Source organism: Triturus cristatus, chromosome 4_1, assembly GCF_964204655.1.
Source record: "Triturus cristatus chromosome 4_1, aTriCri1.1, whole genome shotgun sequence".
NCBI lineage: Eukaryota > Metazoa > Chordata > Amphibia > Caudata > Salamandridae > Triturus > Triturus cristatus.
In genome coordinates, this window is record NC_140585.1 from 241,265,407 (window position 1) to 241,289,052 (window position 23,646).

Here is a 23,646-nt window from a genome sequence, read left to right on the forward strand (position 1 = left end):
TCATTTGAGATGTCATCAGTGATGTCATGAGTGATGTCACTGACCATGTCATGAGTGATGTAATATGTGACGTCATCGGCAGTGCATTGCGGGCGCGCGAGTTATAGTTGGCTGAACTAACTATAACGGGGGAATTTCAATGGTTTTGTATGAGTGAAAAGTCCAGCTAACTATAACGCCCCTGAAACCTATGGTTTTTTCAGTGAATTTATAAGGTTTTTTAAATGCTAATTCATAACTATAACGTGCCTGAAACCTATGGTTTTTTCAGTGAATTTCAAAGATTTTTTAAATGCTAATTTCTAACTATGCCTACAGATATAGGACATGTGAAGGAAGAAGAAAAAATGCACTGAAAGAAAAAAAAGAAATACAGAAAGAAGAACCAGAAGTCCCCAAAGACGAAGAAAAGTGCAGGGTGAAGGATAACGTGCAGAAAGAACAAACAGAAGAGCAGAAAGAAGCCTTGTTGCAAAATCATCCTGTACCCTCAACTTTTTCAGACGGATACTGGTGGTAACTGAGTCTGACTAACCAGTCCTCGAGCCAGTGCTATGTTAAAAGACACTCAGAATACAGTGAAAACGCCTACATACAATAGGGAACACTATGCGTTGGGGTCCCCCTGTGATCAGCATGACCTCCTCTGTAAGCCCCTAGTATATAATAGGGCAGGGGATTAAAACTACCTCTTAAAACGCACCACAGGGCGTGTTTGCACACGTCACCTCGGGCCCCGTCCCCTCACTTCCCCACTGTGTAAACACGCCCTGTGGCCGTTTTAAGTTGGGAGATTAAGTCCCCTTGAATCCTGAGGGTCCCTAGGGTCCAACTAGCCCACTAGGTACCCTCCAGTAAGTGCCACAGAGCTGCGTTGCAGAGAGGTGTAAAAAGTGGCACGGCCTGGACCACCTCTCTGCAACGCAGCTCAGTGGCGCTTACTGGAAGCACCTGGTGGGCTAGTTAGCCCCCAGGGGCCCTCAGGATTGAAGGGGAATTATTTCCCCAACTTTAAACGCGCCATAGGGCGTGTTTGCACACGTCACCTCAGGCCCCGTCCACTCCCTTCCCCACTGTGTAAACACGCCCTGTGGCCGTTTTTTAAGTTGGGAGATTAAGTCCCCTTGAATCCTGAGGATCCCTAGGGGCAAAATAGCCCACTAGGTACGTCCAGTAAGCACCATTGCAGAGAGGTGTAAAAAGGGGCACGGCCTGCACCACCTCTCTGCAACGCAGAGCAGTGGCGCTTACTGAAAGCACCTGGAGGGCTAGTGGGCCTCCTGGGTCCCTCAGGATTGAAAGGGAATTATTTCCCCAACTTAAAACGCGCCACAGGGCGTGTTTGCACACGTCACCTCAGGCCCCGTCCCCTCCCTCCACCACTGTGTAAACGCGCCCTGTGGCCGTTCTAAGTTGAGAGATTAAGTCCCCTTGATTCCTAAGGGTCCCTAGGGTCAAACTAGCCCACTAGGTACCTCCAGTAAGCGCCACAGAGCTGCGTTGCATAGAGGTGTAAAAAGGGGTGTGGCATCAGACCACCTGTCTGCAAAGCAGCTCCCTGGCGCATACTGGAGATACCTGTTGGGCTAGTTGGCCCTCAGGGACCCTCAGTATTGAAGGGGAATTAATTCCCCAACTTACAACTGGCCAGGGGGGTGCGTTTGCAGAGTGCTGCAAGGAGGGGGCGTGGCCTCCAGCGCGATGCCAGTCTTTTTATTTATTTTATTTTTTTAAGAAGGAGGGCTGTGTGGCCCCCCTTCTTTTTCTAATTTACTGGCCCTGGGGACCCCATCCCCCAGGGCCTGCACCCTAATTTTTTTCATGGCCTTTGTTTTTTTTTTAAATTCTTTACGAGGGGGCTGCGTTGCCCCCCTCCTCAGGCCACTTTTGGCCCTGGGGACCCCATCCCCCGGGGCCGGCCTTTGTTTTTTATTATTTAAAAAAATATATATTTATAGAAAAACCTAGGACATGCTGGACAAACCGTATGTACCTATCACTATGACAATTTGCGTGATATTCATTAAAAGGCGACTATGCATAGAATGAATCCACATGGAATGTATTTACACCGCTAGTGAAGCTCTGACGTGTCTGACGCCCTACCGTGCCTAATCCCGGCGCCCCCGCCGGTGGGTACTCTCCAAGTAGACACCCTTGTCGTTTATTTATACAAACATGGGTAGCTATTGACGGGCACATTTAATATACACGCACACCAAGCCATTCAAAGGGGATTCGACAAAAATTCAACCAAACTATACAAGAAACCCCCCTCACGCTTAATAAAACACACATCCACCGCCGGATGTGTAATATTTTATTTTACTCTCTGGAAAGGAGACGAACCTCACTTGAGAATCACAGCGTGCTCCTGGCTGAGCCCAATGCTGTGTTACACCCACCAGTGCCCACCGAGTGCCTCACACCTCTGTGTTGTATTCCACCCGCTAGTGCGTATGCTATGACACTCTCTAGCCCATGTGCACTGTAACACCACCCCGTGAATATGTCATGCCACACTTGCCTTCGCACAGGTTATATTGCCCCATCTAACGTGCCTTCCTCGATGCCTATGTTATAACGCACAGCGCTATGCCATACATATTACAATCTGGGATCCATATCTTTGTCACAGTGCATATGCAACATAACACTCCCCAGCACATATTTTATATTACAACTTTAGAGACTAGTTAGGTTACACAACACTGCCCTGTGCATATTACACTCCAAGGCGCATATCGCATAGCACGCGCTAGTGCCTGTGCTATCTCGCGCTCTCCAATGAATCTGTCATTGCGCACAATGTATTGCATATTATATTTCACGCCCCGGTTCATCTTATATCACACTTTTTGGTGCATAGTTTATACCATATACTATATCTAGTTTTCATTTTCAATCGTGCTCTCAGGACTATGTTCTATATAACACTGCGTCCACCTACCCTTTTCACGGGCATTACATTTTGCGATGGGGGGTGGAGGGTCAGGGGGTGTTTCTGCCAAGTGAGCCCGGTGTCACAGTCACAAACGTCCTCTTCTTCCTGAATAAAAGTGAGATTATGGTGCATACTTGTTCATATTTTAAGTAGTTCGCACAGACACACATTTTAAAAACAATAATGTTCCTAATACCCACCTTCTCTGAACAGTTAGCCTGCTGCCCCATCCACCTCCTCCCTATCCTCTGTTGTCTGAATCCATTGACGAGCCTCCTCCCTCCTGCCATGCATGGTCTGATCTGCTGCCACTGCCCTTCATTTAGCATGATGTACCAGTCCACTCCTCCTGCCCTCCATTGCCCAATTCTATGGCCAATCATTGACCTCCTGCTTAGCCTCTGTGCTTAGCTTGCTGCCCCTATTCTCCTTTCCCCTGCTCTCCGATGTCTTTGTGCATGCCCCTGCTCCATCCTTTTTGCCCACCATGTTCCATGGACCTGCCACTCCTATCTACTCTGAGTGTTCTTTTGAACTGCCACTCCCGTCCCCCCTGCCTAGCATTGTCAGATGACTGTAAACTGTCCCTGCCACCTCCACACTGCCTTTCCACATGCCCCTATCCCCTTCCTCCTGTCCTCCATGGTCCATTTTACTGCCACACCCTTCTGCCCTCCCTGGTCTGTTGTGCTGCAACTGCTCCTCCTGCCTGCCCCGCGCGGTCTGTTGTGAGGCCCCTTCCCCTGAACTCTCTTGTCTGTGCCCAGGTCCTGACCCTCCCTTCTATCCTCCATGGTCCTTTGTGCATGCCCCTGCACCCTCCTTCTTGCCCATCATAGCCATTGTGCTGCCACTAACCCTCCTGCTTGCCATGCATGGTCTTCTGTGCTGCCATGGCCCCTACCACCTTCCCTGTGTGGTCAGCTAGCTGCCCCTGACCCCCTCCCACCTTCCCTCCATGGTCTGTGTGTATGCCATCATAACCTCATTGTTGCTCTCCATGGTGTGCCTTGTTTCTAGTGCCCATCCTGCCTGACCTCCATGGTCATCTTGCTGCTCCTGCCCTGCCCCCTTGCCCCCAGCCCTCTGTTTCCATGTGCAGACCCCTATTTCCTCCCTCCTGGCTTGTCTGTTCCATTGTAATGCCCCTGATCCATCCCTCCTGCCCTTTATGGTCTATTATGCTGCAGCTTTCTCTCCTGTCTGTCCATTATGGTCAGCTAGCTACCATTGCCTCTTTCCCCTCTGTTCTCTGTTGTCCATGTGCATGGTCCTGTCCCCTCCCTATTGCTTTCTATGGATTGTTGTGCTGCACTCCCGTCCTGCATGCGCTGTGTGGTGTATTGTGCTGCTGCAAACCCTGATGCCTGCCCTGTGGGGTCAGTTTGGTGCACCTCTCCATGTCCCTCCTGTCCTCTGTTATCCGAGTCCATGTCCCTACCCCAATTCCTCCTGCCTACCATGATCCAATGTACCATACTTGCGAACATTTTGAACTTGGTAAGAGGGAGATTTTGAAAAAAACGTGGGTATTGATTTTCCCCTTTGAGTTACATTGAAAAAGAGGAGATTGTAGATAGGAGACAGATCAAATAAAGCCCATTTGAGCTTAAAAACATTGGACGTTTCCTGGCTGAAACTGGTCTGGTGGCATGTATGGTTGTACTACCACTGCCTCTTCCTTCTGCCCACAATGGTCTATTATATTGCCACAGCTTCTCTTGCCAGTCCTGTATTGTTGGTTTGTTGCCCCTGCCCCCCTTTCCACTGCCCTCCATAGTCTGTTGTGCTGCCACTGCCCTTCCTGCCTGCCCAGTGTGGTCAAATTGTTGCATCTGCACTCTCCTACCTGCCTTCAATTTTCAGAGTCCGTGCCCCTGGCCTCTGCCTCTCAACAGTATCCCAATGAACAACTAGATTGCTAACGTTCTATATTTATTACAAAAGTGTGGAACGCCTGACGTCATCTTGATGTAATCAAAGCTGTAATACCTAGAGTATTTCCTTTAGAAATTACATATATGAGAGGGTCTTATTTGCATCAAAATTATGGTTAGTGCTCTAAAAAACTAAAATGAGGACATATTTTCTGAGTTTTCAAATAGCGACAAAGAACTTTTAAATTATTTGTAATCTTTATGTTTTTTTATCCAGTTGACCACTTGATTAAATGTTGCACCTAGGGGAGAGGATGTGGTGTTACTTCCAGAGCTGCAGACTTTGCAACTGGGGAACCAGGTTGGAGTTTCTGCTTCAGCTCAACATTCTGTGATTCTGGTCAAATCACTTAATCTCCCCATGTCTACAACCAAAATGAATTTGATCTTGTGTGATGTAACCAATACTCATGTAAAGCACTCCAATACCTGACAAGCCTGCACTATATAAAACTGCCAATACACAAAAAATAAGTGTTTTGCACACTTCTGTCATTGGGCTATACTTGGGCTACATCTGGGTGATATTTGGGCTACATTTGGGCTCTTTTGTCTCTGGTGGCCATCTTGGGAGATTTATTTGTTATGAAGTTTCCTAATTTCCTCATTTACTGCAGTCTCCTCAGTGGGAATACTTTCAGTTTTTTATTTTGGTTTCATCAAGAAGGCATTCAGATGTGTCACACATTTGCCATAAATTCTGAATGTTAGCACTCTAGTTGCTCATTAGATCACTGTAGTAAAACAACTGCTCACCAGGGAAGTCTGCTGCTGGTATTCAAAGTGCATGTTTCAGTCTGCATGTCAGAATTTTTTTATGAAATAGAAGAGGATTTGAGAAGTCAAAATGTGCCCTAATTTTTCTTTCTGCAGAACTAATCATACTTTCTATGGAAAAATGAACCCCCTCATTTTGTTCCTTTGTAAATTAAATGTTTTAAGTGTTACCACTTTATTCCAATCAAGATGGCTTCAGGTGTGCCATGCTTTTGTCATAAGTAAGACTGTTAGCACTCTAGTTGTTCGTTAGAACACTCTGGGATATTCTGTCATTGGGCTATACTTGGGCTACATCTGGGTGATATTTGGGCTACATTTGGGCTCTTTTGTCTCTGGTGGCCATCTTGGGAGATTTATTTGTTATGAAGTTTCCTAATTTACTCATTTACTGCAGTCTCCTCAGTAGGAAATACTTTCAGTTTTTTACTTTGGTTCCATCAAGAAGGCATTCAGATGTGTCACACATTTGACATAAATTCTGAATGTTAGCACTCTAGTTGCTCATTAGATCACTGTAGTAAAGCTACTGCTCACCAGGGAAGTCTGCTGCTGGTATTCAAAGTGCATGTTTCAGTCTGCATGTCAGAATTGTTTTATGAAATAGAAGAGGATTTGAGAAGTCAAAATGTGCCCTAATTTTTCTTTCTGCATCACTAATTATAATTTCTATGGCAAAATGAACCCTCTCATTTTGTTCCTTTGTAAATTAAATGTTTTAAGTGTTACCACTTTATTCCAATCAAGATGGCTTCAGGTGTGCCATACTTTTGTCATAAGTAAGACTGTTAGCGCTCTAGTTGTTCGTTAGAACACTCTGGGACATTCTGTCATTGGACTATACTTGGGCTACATCTGGGTGATATTTGGGTACATTTGGGCTCTTTTGTCTCTGGTGGCCATTTTGGGAGACTTATTTGTTATGATGTTTCCTAATTTCCTCATTTACTACAGTCTCGTCAGTAGGAAATACTTTCAGTTTTTTACTTTGATTCCATCAAAAAGGCATTCAGATGTGTCACACATTTGCCATAAATTCAGAATGTTAGCACTCTAGTTGCTTATTAGATCACTGTAGTAAAGCTACTGCTCACCAGGGAAGTCTGCTGCTGGTATTGAAAGTGCATGTTTCAGTCTGCATGTCAGAATTTTTTAATGAAATAGAAGAGGATTTGAGAAGTCACTGAAAATGTGCCCTAATTTTTCTTTCTGCAGCACTAATTATACTTTCTATGGCAAAATGAACGCCCTTATTTTGTTCCTTTTTAAATTAAATGTTTTAGGAGTTACCACTTTATTCCAACCAAGATGGCTTCAGGTGTGCCATATGTTTGTCATAAGTAGGACTGTTAGCGCTCTAGTTGTTCTTTAGAACACTCTGGGAAGCTGCAGTAGGACACAAAGGAATCAACTGACAGTCTCTGCCCTTGTTGGATGTACATGTTTTACTGAGAATGTCAGACTTCATTCTCACATGACTGAGAAAGATAATGTGAATTTACAGAAAATATGCTCTCAGTTTAGCTTATAGATCACCTTCCAAACCTCTATGGGAATAGCATGAGAAAATAGTTTTCTCTCAAACATGATTCATGATATCACAGCAGAAGGCTTTTTCACATGGTAAAATCACCTTACAACACACCACAATTCCTAAAATGGGTATGGTACCATCAACAAATGATTTATAATGTAACTAAAGTCTTAAAACCTTCTATTAACTGCAATGCTTTGTAATGAGGTGCTATCATGTATATTGGTCCCAAGATGGCTGCCAACACTTCTTGGATGAAGTGCTGACAGCCAATCAGATCTCACGATGAGATGTGTGGTTAGGCTCCGCCCAGATATATATGTGATTTTACTTTTGATTTTCTCAGGAACTACTGAACAGATTGACACCATATATGCAAAAGGCACATGCCTGACCTGAGGACTACCTATTTGCCAAATTTCAAGTAATTCTGTTCAGCCGTTCGGGCTGTACCTTCGACTAAAGGTCCTATGGGGAAAATGCGTTTTGGGACCCCCCTTTTTTCTCAGCCCGCGCTTGACGAATCACCCCGAGACTTTCAGGGTAGGAGCTGAGCGGAGCGCCCCATTAGTTTTGAAAATTTCACGAAGATAAGTCAACCGGTGCCAAAGTTATTCAAAATAGAATTTTCGGATTTCCTATGGAAACTAGGTCCTAACTATAACTATCTACTGGCGACTGCCAGTAGATAATGTCTCTATATACACATATATGTATATAGATACATATATATATATATACATCAAACAGAGTTTGCCCCTCGTTGGAAACGCACTCAGGAAAAGTGCGAATTCAGAAGAATCCTTTATTGCAGGTAACCGGCGTTTACATTTGAAATATTGTCGTGCCCTACGCGTTTCAGAGCAACATGCTCCTTGATCACGGGCTGTGGGGCTTCTGTGCAATCTAAGTGAAGAGTCACATTTCCGCTGCTTTAATTGATTTTGACGCCCTCTGGTGGGCCTCTTCAGTGAGTTAGATGGCAGAAAGCATGTTGGGAATTGTAGTCAGTCCACTTAAAATATTTCCCTCCGGTGGGTGATGCATCAGAAGCCTGCAAGTGACACCAATCATTTAACCCTTCAGTGGGCCTCCAAAGATAAGTGCCGATTTAATTTTACCCTTTCACCTTTTCCTCCGCTTTGGTGATTCCGGTGAGGTCCGTAGTCACAGCAGTCCGCTTCCAAGTTCTTTGCGGCGGTGCGAATTCCACGGCCTGGGCTGGCCGTAATACATCAAACAGAGTTTGCCCCTCGTTGGAAACGCACTCAGGAAAAGGGCGAATTCAGAAGAATCCTTTATTGCAGGTAACCGGCGTTTACATTTGAAATATTGTCGTGCCCTACGCGTTTCAGAGCAACATGCTCCTTGATCACGGGCTGTGGGGCTTCTGTGCAATCTAAGTGAAGAGTCACATTTCCGCTGCTTTAATTGATTTTGACGCCCTCTGGTGGGCCTCTTCAGTGAGTTAGATGGCAGAAAGCATGTTGTGAATTGTAGTCAGTCCACTTAAAATATTTCCCTCCGGAAAGCGGAGGAAAAGGTGAAAGGGTACAATTAAATCGGCACTTATCTTTGGAGGCCCACTGAAGGGTTAAATGATTGGTGTCACTTGCAGGCTTCTGATGCATCACCCACCGGAGGGAAATATTTTAAGTGGACTGACTACAATTCCCAACATGCTTTCTGCCATCTAACTCACTGAAGAGGCCCACCAGAGGGCGTCAAAATCAATTAAAGCAGCGGAAATGTGACAGAATCAAAATAGGTAGGGCGCTCCGCTCCGCTCCTACCCTGAAAGTCTCGGGGGGATTCGTCAAGCGGGGGCCGTGAAAAAAGGGGGGTCCCAAAACGCGTTTTCCCCATGCAATTTTCCATAGGGACCTTTAGTCCAAGGTACAGCCCGAACGGCTGAACAGAATTACTTGAAATTTGGCAAAGAGGTAGTCCTCAGCTCAGGGATGTGCCTTTTGCATATATGGAGTCAATCTGTTCAGTAGTTCCTGAGAAAAGTGCAGTTAAAAGCACATACATATCTATAGCCGCGCGCACCGTGCGAGCACCCTAATGTGCGCGAGTGTAATTCTGATTGGTGGTTTCATGTCAGTCAACGTTTGAATCGGTCGAAATCAGGAAGTGTCGGCCGCCATTTTGTTTGTTTTCAATGCGAGAGTGAAAAAGGAAGGTGGCGAACGTGAAAAGGGGGCAGGGTAGAGAGTTCCTGACCCCCTAGCCTTTCGTCAGGGGGTCCCTAAAGGATCCCGAAGGGTGAAAAAAACATCTTATTTTTTTTTCAAAAAATCGCGGGGTGCGCGCACAGTGCGAGCACCGTGCGCGCACGGAGAAAAACCTTTAAAAAAATATATATATAAAAAATATAATAAAACATACATAACTTAGCATTTAAAAAGCCGTACAAATTCACTTAAAAAACCATAGGTTTCACACACGTTATAGTTAGGAATTAGCATTTAAAAAACCTTGCAAATTCACTTAAAAAACCATAGGTTTCACACATGTTATAGTTAGCTGGACATTTCACTCGTAAAAAACCATTGAAATTCCCCCGTTATAGTTAGTTCAGATAACTATAACTCGCGCGGCCGCCACTCTATCACAAGGATGATGTCATCAGTGATGTCATGAGTGATGCCACTGACCATGTCATGAGTGATGTAATATGTGACGTCATCAGCAGTGGATTGCGGTCGCGCGAGTTATAGTTATCTGAACTAACTATAACGGGGGAATTTCAATGGTTTTTTACGAGTGAAATGTCCAGCTAACTATAACATGTGTGAAACCTATGGTTTTTTAAGTGAATATATATATTTATATATATATATATATATATATATATATATATATATATCACGAAGCAAAGAAATATACATATAAAGAGATTTCTCTCTTTCTCTATTTTTTTTTTATAGCTATGGCTTCCCTGGGGGCCGATTGTGGCCCCCAAGGAAGGCACATGGCTATAAAAAAAAATTGAGCAGGCGGACCGACCCCCTGCCAATTTCGGCGCCATTTTATATTTCATTTTTTTTTTCTTTTACATTTTGGGGGGGCCATCGCACCCCCCACAAGGAAAGCCAACATTCTTTTTTCCAAAAATATGCCCCGGGTGGGCGATCCATTACCACGAGGGCCGACCACCCCAAAGACATCCCTGGTGTCTAGTGGGGTGTCTTGCAATCCAAAGCCAGGAAACTCTTTCAGGAAGGCCTCGTTTGAAAGGGGAGACTCTCCCCTTTCAAACGAGTCCTCCCTGAAAGCTGGGGAGGCTGTTTTTGGCCTGATTTCCCCATTGGAGTCGAGCGCGGCCTTACCTGCAGCTGTCCTCAGCTCTGGTGGGAAAATCTGCATTCAGGCTGAAATGCAGCCTCCGTGGAGAACATGCAAAGTGCGCATGAATGTTGGCCGGTCCGAATGGGCAAACCACTCCTCCACTCATCCACTGCCCTGCTCTGAGAGCAGAGCAGCCCGCCTGCAAAGCAGCTGGAAACAATAAAGTGATAATAACAGTAAGTTATTATCATTTTATTTTTCCTTTCCTCACACTGCTTAAAAGCAGTGGGGCGACGCTCCTTCGCCTTAGCAGAGGTGCTGCCCCTGCTAAAATAGATATCTATATTATTTTTAGCCAGATACAAGAGCCTGTCTAGTGGTGTGAGTATGAGTTTAAAATCTGGAACTGTGGCAAGTCCTAGCATCAATTTAGTTAGTTGACGCAGCTCGTCCAATAATGGGCCCTAGACGGAGACTACCATATTATCTTTAAACCCCACCTCCAAATGCATTATTATCTTCTCCCAGTATAATAAATGCAGCTGTTTTCGCTTATGGTAAAAGCAACTTCTCGAATTGCAGCACTTGTGTGAGAGAGACAAAAATCTCTTGTGTCCACCCAATATTTTCTATGTACCTAGGCCCATTACCTGTTCAATAGGGCTCTTGCACAATTATATCAGCACAGCTACATATATTGTCATGAAGGCTTTTGTGTTGTCTGTTGTTTTAGCAGTCCACAGTAACTGACAGAAGCTTAACTGTGTCGGGGATATCGCCTGACTTTTTTAGAACTGCAAAGATTCTGATGATAACATTTGCAGTTATCTTCTGATGATAACCCCACCTACCTCCAATTTCTGCTTCACATCGTCAACCTCTCCCCAATATCAGGTGAAGGCACAAATGGCATTTGAATATTAGAAGAAGGCCTGGCTAGGACTCTCGTACCTTGGTAATAAAAATTACTTCTAGCCTACTGGTATTTTGGAATCCCTTCTGTTGGGGGTCAGTTGGCACATATATATTTTCCCCTTCCCTTTTGTCATACTACTATATCCACAAAATAAAGTTCCAACCAAGTTTCAACTTTTTTTTTTACTTAACAACTGAACTTTTCAAATCGGAAATATAAGCATATGCATATCCAACCCCTTCATTGGTAGGAGCCCCATAGCTACATTGTGTCTCTATATTATCTGGACTTCTGTCAAATCTGGGATAAGAAAGCCTGCACCTATGGAACCTCATTGAATATCTTGGAATTCATCTTTCTAGAGGATACATTAATTTCATTGTTGGAAAAACTGTGATTTGCCCTCCAGACGGCTTCCGTTCTAGGATGAGCTTCCTCATTGCTTTTCCCCTGTAAGCTGCTTCATAAGAGATTTGAAAAGTTATAAAGGTTTAAAGGCATAATTGTACACGGTCTAACTCCTTGCTTTTTCTAGGATTAGTTATTTAATGTGGTAATACTGAAAATAAATGATTGTGAGTGGTGGCACTCCAAGCTTTGGTTTTTGGAAAGGGGTTTGATGCGCTCTAGCTATTGTCAACTTTTTACCACATTCACCTGAAAGAACTAATTCCCAGATAAGTTCATCTATAAAGCTGCTCACTGTTGTCTCCCTCTCAGTATCTTCTGCTATTCCAACAAATCTAAGATTAGATCTTCTGGAGTTATTATCTAGATCATAATTTTTTCTTTGGCTTTATTTCCAAATGGAGTCAACAGACAGATTCCTAGGAGAGTTTTCTTTACTCTTTTGACAAAGCTTTCAATCTGTTGTCCCATTTCAAGTTGCTGACTGATCTCTATAACTTCTTTTACTGAGAACTCTTGCATTCTCCTTCATTACATTTCCCATTGTTTGGGCTGCACTTGATAGGGGGATTGAGGGTCCAGTAAATTAATTTACTTCAGAAAAGGACCTGGGAGGCTGGGTGTGCTTATCCATATTATTTGTGGGCTTTCCATCTTTCTCCTTCCATCCTGGACCTACCTGTTCCTCCTCTAGTGCTTATATAATATACTGCTCAGTGGCTTCCTTATTAGTCCTTTTATAATTTTGCTGAAAACCGCTATGTTTTCAATAGATTTACTCCACCTGTAAAATTTGTACAAAGATGCAACAGAAAGTTATAGCCCGCGTGCCAAGAATTATTCTCTGAATCCACACCTTCAGAGTGATCAAGTATCTCTTTCAGTCAATATGATAGAGGGATTTCTCTCCCAAATGTCCGAGCATACTAATGGGCTGCCCAGTCAATGATTATCAATGACTGGGAACATATGCTGGGAAACCACCCCACTTATTCCTTTAAACGCACCAAAATAGATTCAAAATCACATATACGCTATTTGTACAGTGGAGGTGGATTTGAGAAAGTCTTGCCGGCAACTCAGGTAATCATTGCCACCTGGAATAGGACACAGAGGTACTTGGGGTAGGAGACATGGTACATCCAAGAGACACCACTGTAGATGGGCAAAAGATGTAAAGAACCGCGTAAATTGAGAGGGTTTGGCCCCTGGGATACAATAGGGATTTTTAAGTTGGGCGACCTTTTGAAGGGAGGATAGCTGATTCCATTTGGCACCCTTTAACGAGATTACCACCTTCATAACCCACAATACTATAAGTGTATGCAGCTCAAACATGCATCAATCAATCAATCAATCAATCAATCAAGGAAATTTATAGAGCGCACTACCTACCCGTAGGGTCTCGAGGCGCTTGGGGGGGGGGGGGGGGGGTGCCGCTACTGCTCGAACAGCCAGGTCTTGAGCTTCTTCCTGAAGGAGAGGTGGTCTTGGGTCAGGCGCAGGTCGGCCGGGAGGGAGTTCCAGGTCTTGGCGGCCAGGTAGGAGAAGGACCTTCCTCCAGCAGTGGTTCTGCGGATGCGTGGGACGGTGGCGAGGGCGTGGCTGGCGGATCGGAGGTGGCGTCTGGGAGCGTAGAAGTTGATTCGGTTGTTGAGGTAGCTCGGGCCTTGGTCGTGGAGAGCTTTGTGTGCGTGGGTAAGGAGGCGGAAGGTGATTCTCTTGTTGATCGGGAGCCAGTGCAGGTCTCTTAGGTGTCCGGAGATGTGGCTGTGACGTGGGATGTCGAGGATGAGTCTGGCTGAGGCGTTCTGGATGCGCTGGAGTCTCTTCTGGATCTTGGCGGTGGTTCCGGCGTAGAGTGCGTTGCCGTAGTCCAGTCGGCTGGTGACGAGGGCCTGGGTGACGGTCTTCCTGGTCTCCGTGGGGATCCACCAGAAGATCTTCCGAAGCATGCGCAGGATGTTGAAGCACGATGAGGAGACGGCGTTGACTTGCCTGGTCATGGAGAGGGAGGAGTCCAGGATGAAACCCAGGTTGCGTGCGTGGTCTGTCGGTTTGGGTGCGGTGCCCAGGGCGGGGGGCCACCAGGAGTCGTCCCAGGCGGAGGGCGTGGAGCCCAGGATGAGGACCTCCGTCTTATCTGAGTTCAGCTCAGGGAATAGGCAAGACTAATATCCCTGAATATGCCCCTATTGTGGCGAGATTATTGCAGGGAGAAGAAATTCCGGGGAAGGTTGTCTCCTGCACTATAAGACCATCAATAATAACATGCCTGACACAGTAAAGAAACTGAGAGAGAACTGGGAAAGGGACCTGGGTGAATTATATAACAAGGACTAAGAAGAAGCTTAGATGCATTCAAGAATAGTGGTGATTAGATCGAGGCTGTGCTTTGTACAGTACAAGATCCTCCACAGAGTTAAGTATGACCGGGCCCGATTACACAAAATTGCAAGGACTGAGTCACCCCATTGCCTGCAATGTTGGGAACAAGACAGCACTTTCTACCACACAATATGGGAATGCCCAGTCATTACAGTATATTGGAACAACATAATAGAGGAGCAGGCTAAGATCCTCTTAGCGCCCCTTCACGCCATTCCTAAGTATGTCCTACTCTGCATTTACACAGAGGCAGACCTCCCGAAAGCCCAGCTTCTCTTCTGAAACTTGAGCTTGGCAGTTGCAAGAGAGACCTGGTCAAGTGCTGCGAAGGTCCTGAACCACCCACCCTGGAAGAATGGCAAATAGGGATAGACCACTACATGACAGCGGAGAAAGTCACATATAAGATTTGGGTCTGTCCTATAAAGTTAGTTAAGATCTGGGGTCCTTGGCGAGCATACTATGGTCTGGATATGATTGATGGATATAATAAACTGTCAACAGAATGTCTATAATCCCGCTTTTGTACCTTTGTGTATGCTTGCATATATTTTATTGATCACTAGAAGTTCTAAATATTACACTACCTGTACCGTATTGCCCTCTGTAATTACTAATCATTGTTTACTCAATGTGACTAATTTTTATGGTTTACAAAAATATTTTTTTAAAAAGGTTCTCTTTAAGTTCCAGGATTGCAACACCTAGCGCCAATATCCCAACATCCCTTGCTGTATTTGGGACCAGTAACCAGGGAAAAGTTGATAAGTCTGCCTGGTGGTAGTACCTGGACCCTGCTTTAAAGGAGAGAGCTGACTGCCAAGTGCATCGGTGGGGGTGTTGCATGAGGATTATGCTACTTTGAAGAAGAGGCGCTGTGAATAGCTGAGGCACGACACATTGATACCACCATTGTGAACTGCACCACTCCAACAAAGGTGAGGTCTTTGGACCCTGAGAAGTCCCAACAGCACTCCCCACAGACCCCTCAGCCTGAGGGTATCCTGGAATGTTACTAGCGCAACATGGTCATCTACAGCTTAGATGCATCCAATCACTAAAGGTCTGACTGCAATCCATAGTCATACAACAAGGGAACTACAAGCCCAAAGAGAAAGGCACCAACTACTAAAGAGACTATGGCTGCAACTTGGGGTGGGCAACTAGCTTGTTTGAGCGGTGGGTGTTTGCAACTGGGGTCAACGAAGGACCCAAGCTGCAGGACCTTGACCACCATGTGAAAACATACATTATATTTACTCCCATTAATGTATCTATAACCTGCTTCAGCCCTATTTTCTAGCTCAGACTAACATAGTCCACAGGAAAACCATATCTTTGATATGGAGCAACTTTTTCATATTAGCTCTCAGAGGCGTGAAACAAAATTAATATATGGCATCTACTAGAAACTGGTGTATACTAAGGCACACAGTTGCCTTCCGTCTTAGCTCTACTAGCTTCCTCCATTAACTGCTGTTGAAGGAACCCTAGACCGACTGACTCTGTCATTCCCTGATGATTCATTTTTCTTTTGTCTGTAGACCCTTTAGGACTCTGATTGTTGTGTGCAGTGAAATTATTTGGCAGAGACAGGCACATTTTGCCAAGAAGTGCCTGTACTTAGCTGAACCAGACCTCCACTCCACAGTCTTAGATGCCACAGGCAAGATAGAGGATTCTCCATGGGGAAACTTGGGCCGGGGACGGCCCAGCGCTCAGTTGCAGATCAAGTTAGACAGTATACAGCACATTTTAAAAATATGAAATATGAGTCTGATTGTGTTAACTGTCTGTACTAGATACATGCAATCTTAGAAATTGAGATTTCTCCTCTAGGCAGGTAATGGCGGGATAAAACCAACTTGGGTAGGTTCAGGCGCAGTCTAACCTCCTTCCTAGGTGACTGGTGGGAAGAGAGCTTTCTGGCTCTAACTTTCCTTTCTTACCTTTTTTACCCACCCCCCAAGGGATGTGCTGCGGCACGTGGGGGCAGACTACCTAATTGTCTTTCTGGTTGTCAATGAGAGTACAATGAGAATAATTTTGAAAAGAGGAGGCTGTCACGACAACACCACATTTACCACATTTATCTCGCTCCCTCCCTGGCCTGTCAGACACGCTACCTCAGAGCAGTCGGGCAGGTGGTCCTGCTATAGCCAGGCTGGTCAGGGATTGACTGCAGGACGAAGAGTGACCACAACTCTGAGCATGTGCACCAGTCTGATAGACGGGCCTCTTCGCCTACTGATGAGGACAATGATGATTCCATTGACTTCAATTAACCAACCTCTGCCCTTTTACTATACATGAAAAATGCAAATCACTGCAGACGTGTTTTTCTTACTTATGCTAAGTGTGCCTAAGTGAATGTGCCCAAACATGTGTGCTTGGTCAAGCTCTAGGCGTGTAAGGCAGGGGGATTCATCTCACCTAACCTCTGACTACAATTTCTTTACCATACACCTGACTACCAGTCAACGTTTTAATCATAAAAGTATTTGGACTTCCAAATGTTTCTGAATGCTCAGGTGTAAACAGTATAATAAAGAGGAATGTCTTCTCACCGGACTTTTGATGCCCATTTCTCTAACATACATGTCACTACCGCTCGGCATTTTAATCATGGAAGTTTTTGGACTCCCAAAGAAGTGGAACGAACTCCAAATATGTAGGAAAGCCTAGATGCAAACAGTGCAAGGCAGGGGGGTTTCATCTCACCGAGCTTGTTGCTTCCATTTCCTTGTCACACAAATAATTAACTCTCAACATTTCAGGCATAAATGTATTTAGACATGCAAATATTGTGATTTGGCTACTAAATGTTTAGGAGTGGTATTTAATGACTTACTCCCCTCCCCCCCCCCCCCCCCCCCCCCCCCACTCCCCCGAAGGTCAACGGAGGTGCTGCTTGTATGCATAGATAGGTCAAAGACTGGGGTCCTGGTGAGTTCCTCTACTAGAAGAGGTCGCCCAAAGAAACCCAGGGTAGACCCGGGAGGAGAACAAGGGAGGAATCACTGGTCAGGATTTAGAATGTTCCTACCCCTCACAGTTCTACTGCTTCAGCCATCGAGCAATGAAATAGATGATGTTGTATATTTCCCTCTCTTCCTTCATGAGTTTATGCAAATCTATTCATTCGACCAATGTTGTTTTCCCTCGGTGTGCTGCGGCCACCTTAAGTGGGACCAAAGTCTACAATTAATGTAATACAATTTCATTAAACAAAGCCCAGAGGCGGGTCCTAGCCGCAGCTGGCGAAGCTGTTTCCGAGCCCAGCTGGGGCGCGTGGCTCCGCTGCTGCCGCTGGAGCTGTTGACCCTTTGTGGATGGATGTAAATACTGATCTGGGCGCCGCATCTCGCGCGCGTCATCCCACACAAGCTTTCCCAGTTTAGCTGCAGGAGCAATAACACGGCATTAGCGAGGAGGTCATTATCGTTTTGTTTTTAATGCCTTATGCTTAATGCGCCTCCCGAGTCTCCTAACTTCCAGCTTAATGAAACACATGGCTAGCTTCTTCCTTTTAGGGCAAAAAGCGAGCAGAGTGAACGCAGCGCATGCTGCTGCGCGCGGGGAGCGCGGACCGCGGCCGCTTCCAGAAGGTTCGTGGGGTGCGCGAGGCAGCCTCCTCCGAGAAAGCTACTGCGGACCACGGGAAGAACAGGGGGCATATTAGCAACGCTTTGCGATAACTATCGCAAAGGGTGCTTAGCGCTCCTTTTCCTAACGCCCGCTATCGCAGGTTGTTATCGCGGAGATATCGCGTTATTAGCAACGTGTATCTCCAAGGCGTTAACAATTCCTGCGATAGCAGGGAAATCGCCGTTTTGCAGGGAACATCGCTGGTTTTCCAGCGATGTCCCTGCAAAACGGCAATAACCTCGCTGATACGACCCTGTGGTCGTATCACCAGAATCCACCCCCTATGTTAGGGGTGGCTAAGTCAGGATTTTAGCAGACGTAGGGGCATATCAGCAAAAAAACGGCGATAATTATCGCTAAGCGCACTTAGCGCTAGGATCATTATCGCCGGCTAGCGTGGATTTTTATCACTGAGATAGCGTGCTATTAGCAACGCTTATCTCAAAAGCGATAAAAATCATAGCGCTAACTGCCAAACGTGAGATTATCGCTGGAAACCCAGCGATAATCCCACGAAGTTTGCCGATAGCTTGCTGATAGGGCCTCACATTCTTAGCCATGATATCCACCTTCCATAGGATATCATGTCTAAGTCAGTTTCAAAGCAGGCGTAAAAAAAGTAGCGATAACAGAGGTTATCGCTACTTTTCTTGTCACTATGCTGCTTTGCGTGAGGCTTGATAATAGGAGAAATGTCGCTTAGCGACATTTCTCCCGTTATCCTGGGGAGGAACACCCACTTTGCATCTCATTAGAGATGCAAAGATAGGCGTTAAGGGAAATGGCGATAAGGCAAGGTTTCACGTGATAGCGTGACCTTGCTGATAAGGCGATAAAATTATCGTCGCTTTTCGTCCGAAAACGGACGCAAAAGCGGCGATAATTTTTTATCGCCTGCTTGCTGATTTGCCCCGTTAGTTTTTGGAGAACACAGTTTCTCCAAAAACTAACGTCTTCTAAAATGCTAGGGCATCCTTGCTGATAGCACGAAGCCACGTTATGGATGTTCTGACATGTAGTGAATGTCAGGAACGCCCACTTTGCATCTAATTAGAGATGTAAAGATAGGCGTAGTGAAAAAGGGTGCTAACAAGCAAATATGCATGTTAGCACCCTCTTGCTGATAGGGCGATGGTTTTATCTCCGCTTTTCTGGCTTTTACAGCCAAAAATGCGGATATAAAGCCCTTGCTGATATGCCCCAGGGTCTTACAGTGCAGGGGGCAGAGAGGGCGTCCTCATATATGCACGTGTTGGTTACTGTGATACGGAGGTTTCTATTTGAAAGTAGGAGATGTCAGAGACGCCAACTTTAGAATCGAGGAGTGCGGCTCGAGACTTAAAAAATGAATCTGTAGTGCAATCTGGAGCTCATGTAAAGCGCTCGTGGGTAGAGACAGCGCTATATAAAACTGCAAAGAAAATAAAAGTAATAAAGCGCCACTTACATAATGTAAGTTGGCTGTACCCTATGGGACATGGATAGGGCCTATACATTTCCTATAGTTTAACTGCCCACCTTCGAGCACTAAAGACTCAGAAGGGTATTAAAAGTATGAAGAAATAATAGCATTTGTGTAAATCAGTGGCGCTCCTACTCTGCCGCCCTTGTGGTTGTCTTACTCTGTTTAGTCAAGAGAAGTGTCAGGTTTATATTTGCCAACCCTCAGGTTTTCCAGCAGCATAAATCCTTGCGTTGATGGTCCATCCGCCACAGAGCCCTTTTGTAAAGATACGGAGACGGCGGCAGATGATAGAAGGTTTTATTTAGAGAAACCGCCTCTACGCAGTCCGCCCTCACCACCCAGCCACCAATTAACTCGTATGTAACTCCCATGTAAGGAATGGAAAATTTCACAACCATATGACACATAACATTTTCAAGATACTCCAGCCCAGAGTATAACATATCCTCTTTCTTATAAACAATGAAAAGAAAACACGAAATATAAACCTACAGAAATATCATGATAAGAAGAAATAAAAATGACATCATTTAACATAATCTCTCAAACATTCAGGCGATCTATGAAATCTCTGCGCCCTCCTTCCTTCCCGACTCTTCCATGAAGACCGCAACTTCATTTGTACCCCCTGAGGTGTGACACCACCGCGCTCTCCTCCAGCTTCATCACTCCTCCCCACATCAGCACTTGAACTATTACATCTACCCAAAACTTCACTGTCATCCATCAACATAAAAATGATTGCATCCATTCTCATCCTCCCAGCTTACCTGACTTATTTTACCATATGTAACAATTCTCCTCCGATTCCAACACTCACCGTTTTCCAACACAATAAAATGCAGAAGTACGGCTGACTTTGAATTGTCCACAAAACTTCTTTAGACCTCCTTAAACATGTTCAGACCTCACCTTTACTTAGTCTCCTACCTTGATACCACCTTCCCAATCCTCCTTTAAAAAAGTAGGGCCCGATTCACAGAACTAATTTAAGACAAAATCCTAAACTTACTACCATTTTAGTATTCACAGAAGGCACTTACTCATTTCGGTACTCACTGAAGTTAGGGGTCCTAACTTTAGGACTCCTAAATGCCTTCTGTGAGTACTGAAAGTCTTAAAGTTAGGATTTTTCTCAGTTTAGGAGTAGTAAAGTTAGGACTCCTAACTTTAGGACTCCTAAAGGACTCCTAAACTGAGAAAAATCCAAACTTTTAGACTTTCGGTATTCACAGAAGGCATTTAGGAGTCCTAAAGTTAGGAGTCCTAACTTTACTACTCCTAAACTGAGAAAAATCCTAACTTTAAGACTTTCGGTATTCACAGAAGGCATTTAGGAGTCCTAAAGTTAGGACCCCTAACTTCAGTGAGTACCGAAATGAGTAAGTGCCTTCTGTGAATACCAAAATGAGTAAGTGCCTTTTGTGAATACCAAAATGGTAGTAAGTTTAGGATTTTGTCTTAAGTTGGTTCTGTGAATCGGGCCCGTACTTTCCCTATCTTCAACCAAAAAGGATCTCATCCACGCTGATGCAATTTTTGTGCAAGCCTTTCTTACTTTCATCACAACAAAGAGAATTTCTCCAGTGACTCCATTTTTGGTTGCACAATAAGTCCTCATTTACTTATTTTTGGCACAGGGCAGCACAGCAAGCCTTCCTGCTGTGTAGCCCTACATCAAATAAAAAGAGCAGGAATGATTGATTGATTGTGAAACTTATATAGCGCAGCTATCGCCCTACGGGCATCTTGGCGCTTTAGACTGAGAGGAGAGCATCAGAGATGACAGAGGAGGACCGAATAAACATGCCAAGATTAAGCTTCAGGAAATAACCAGGTCTTAAGTCCCTTACGGAATTCGAGTAAGGAGTTGCACTGTCGCAGGTTCGCAGGGAGTTTATTCCACTCTCCAGGGGCTACCGTGCTGAAGGCTCTTCCGCCTACCCTCATACGCTTAAATCTCGGGACCGTCAGTAGTCCAGCTGTAGAGGAGCGTAGTTGTCTGCTTGGAAGGTAGCGAGCAAACCTGTCCTGTAAAGGGACTGGACCTAGTCCGTGCACTGCTCTAAAAGTCAGACACAAGGACTTGAAGGAATGCTCTGTATCTATGATATACATTGCATTCCTGTCCTCATTTACTGCGCTGCTGCACAAATGGCTGCCTAGCGCCAATGCAGGCACGGTTGCACCATTGTGCAAAGGTGTCTGTGTTGAAATCAGGTTGTTTTTGTGCAGGAAGGGACACCTTCCTTCACAAAAGCAACCGTTACAACAGCCATGGGGAGGCACAGGCTTCTGACACATTCCCAGTTTAACAGCATGTTGTAAATCTGGGAATGTGTCAAGTGCCATGGGTGTTATGTGGGACACACAGACCAGTAGTACTTTTCTTGGTCACCTATCTATCCTTTTTAATCAGTTTTTATTGTTTAATCAATTGGAGTTTTACCTTCTTTGTGGAATTTTAATGCACTAGTAATGATAGAGCCACGTTTACCTCTTACTTGCATACGGCCTCTCTGCAATGTTCACCCTAGCCTCTTGCCACTGTTGCTTCCCCTCACCGCCTTTGTGTCTTGCCTGCTCTCCGTTCCACCGTGGAATTTCCCGTTTGAGTGGAGAGAGCGAGGAGCACAAAAAAACCCTCACTTCCGGTTTAGTGGAGGGCTACAGGAGCCTGTGGTCTAACTGCTCCGTGGCTCCTTTATAAATTGCGTGGCACCACCGGTGCGTAGCGGGCGCACAGGCCAGTAGCGGTTTTCTTGGTTACCTATCTATCGTTTTTAATCAATTTTAATCGTTTTAATCAATTGGAGTTTTACCTTCTTTATGGAATTTAGTGCACTAGTACTGGATAGAGCCATGTTTACCTCTTAGGCCACTTGCATACGGCCTCGCTGCCATTTTCACCCTAGCCTTTTGCCGCTGTTGCTTCCCCTCACCGCCTTCATGTCTCGTCTACCCAAACAAACCCTCACTTCCGGTTTCGTGAAGGACTATAGGAGTCAGCGGTCTAGCTGCTTCCTGGCTCCTGTATAAATCGCATGGCACTGCTGACACGGAGCGGTCATACCGCCGGCGCGCCAGAGGCACATCAAAGGCAAGTCTGACTGCGCCCCTCTGCACCCAGCCGTCGCCAGGACCCCTGAATCTTTTGGGACAGATATTGCTTCAGATGCTCCTACTTGGCAAAGGAACTCATAGGTATCAGACCCTCTGGCAGGGCTCACTGTGGCATGTCTTGGGTCTCATTTAATATGGAGGGTGCGTTTTCCTGCAGATTCTGTCACTAGCAGAGTTTTGAGTTGAAGCAGAAGGCAGTAATACCAACTATCTCTGACCGGGCGGTTGGGAATTAAACTCTTGATTCATCTCCTCTCCGACACGTCTCCCGTTAAGTCTGCTCTGGTTTGGAATTGCTTCTTGGGCAATGTTAGATCATTGCCCAAGCAAGCTGTAGAAATATGGGACTTGCTTACCTCAGAAACACCCAATCTTGGGTTTCTTACTGAGATGTGGCTTAAAACTACCTCCATTCCTTCCATTATCTTGGCACTCTCCAGGAATTATCACATTCACAGGACTGATAAGGAGGACTGAGTGGGTGGAGGCATTGCCATTATTCATAAGGACTCTGTTAACGTATCTATAATTGAACTTAGCTAAGAAGAGAAGATAGAGATTTGTTTTTTCAGAATTGATCTCTCACCCTAAGGCTTTTGGAAAGGTGCCCTTGTGTATCGCCATCCTGGACCCCTCTGTGATTTTACTCTTAAATTGATGGAACTAATTGCTACTCATACTATCTCCTCTAAACCTTTTGTTTTATTAGGGGATTTTAATATGCACAGTGAAATTACCTCTTACACTGAAGCTTCTCAGCTGCTTTCTGACTTGGTTACTCTAGGTCTGAAAAAGATTAATGATGGTCCTAGACATTTGGCAGAACTCATTTTGACCAACTCGTCTCACATTCATAATGAGGTCCCCCGCCCTTTGGTATGGTCCAATCATTCCCTGATTGATTTTTAAATTTTAGGGCAAAAGTGGTTATTCCCCCCACTAGTGCTTCTTATAGTTTCAGGAGACAATGTCGCAAAATTACACTGAACGCTTTCATGAAAGAATTTACGATGCCTACGAATCGGGAACCGAGGAGCATTAATGCTTGTTTAGATGACTATCATAACACGTTAAAATTGGCTATAGATAGTATTGCCCCCCTTTCAAACTACAATTCAATGACACACAGAGACCACATGCTGTCTGGTACTCTCCTGGACTGCGTAACGAGAAGGCCCATTGCGAAAAAACGGAGAGACGTTGGCGTCACTC

The 23,646-nt window shown here is 45.1% G+C and overlaps 1 long non-coding RNA gene across 1 annotated transcript in view; it reads right to left on the bottom strand.

Annotated features, from left to right (window-relative positions):
* LOC146854189 (uncharacterized) overlaps window positions 1–22,273 on the bottom strand; it is a 65,550-nt gene extending 43,277 nt beyond the window's left edge. Inside the window, exon 1 of the long non-coding RNA XR_014981168.1 lies at window positions 22,182–22,273. This is a non-coding gene — a long non-coding RNA (uncharacterized LOC146854189). The remainder of the gene's footprint in view (window positions 1–22,181) is intronic.
* Window positions 22,274–23,646: the final 1,373 nt, after the last annotated feature.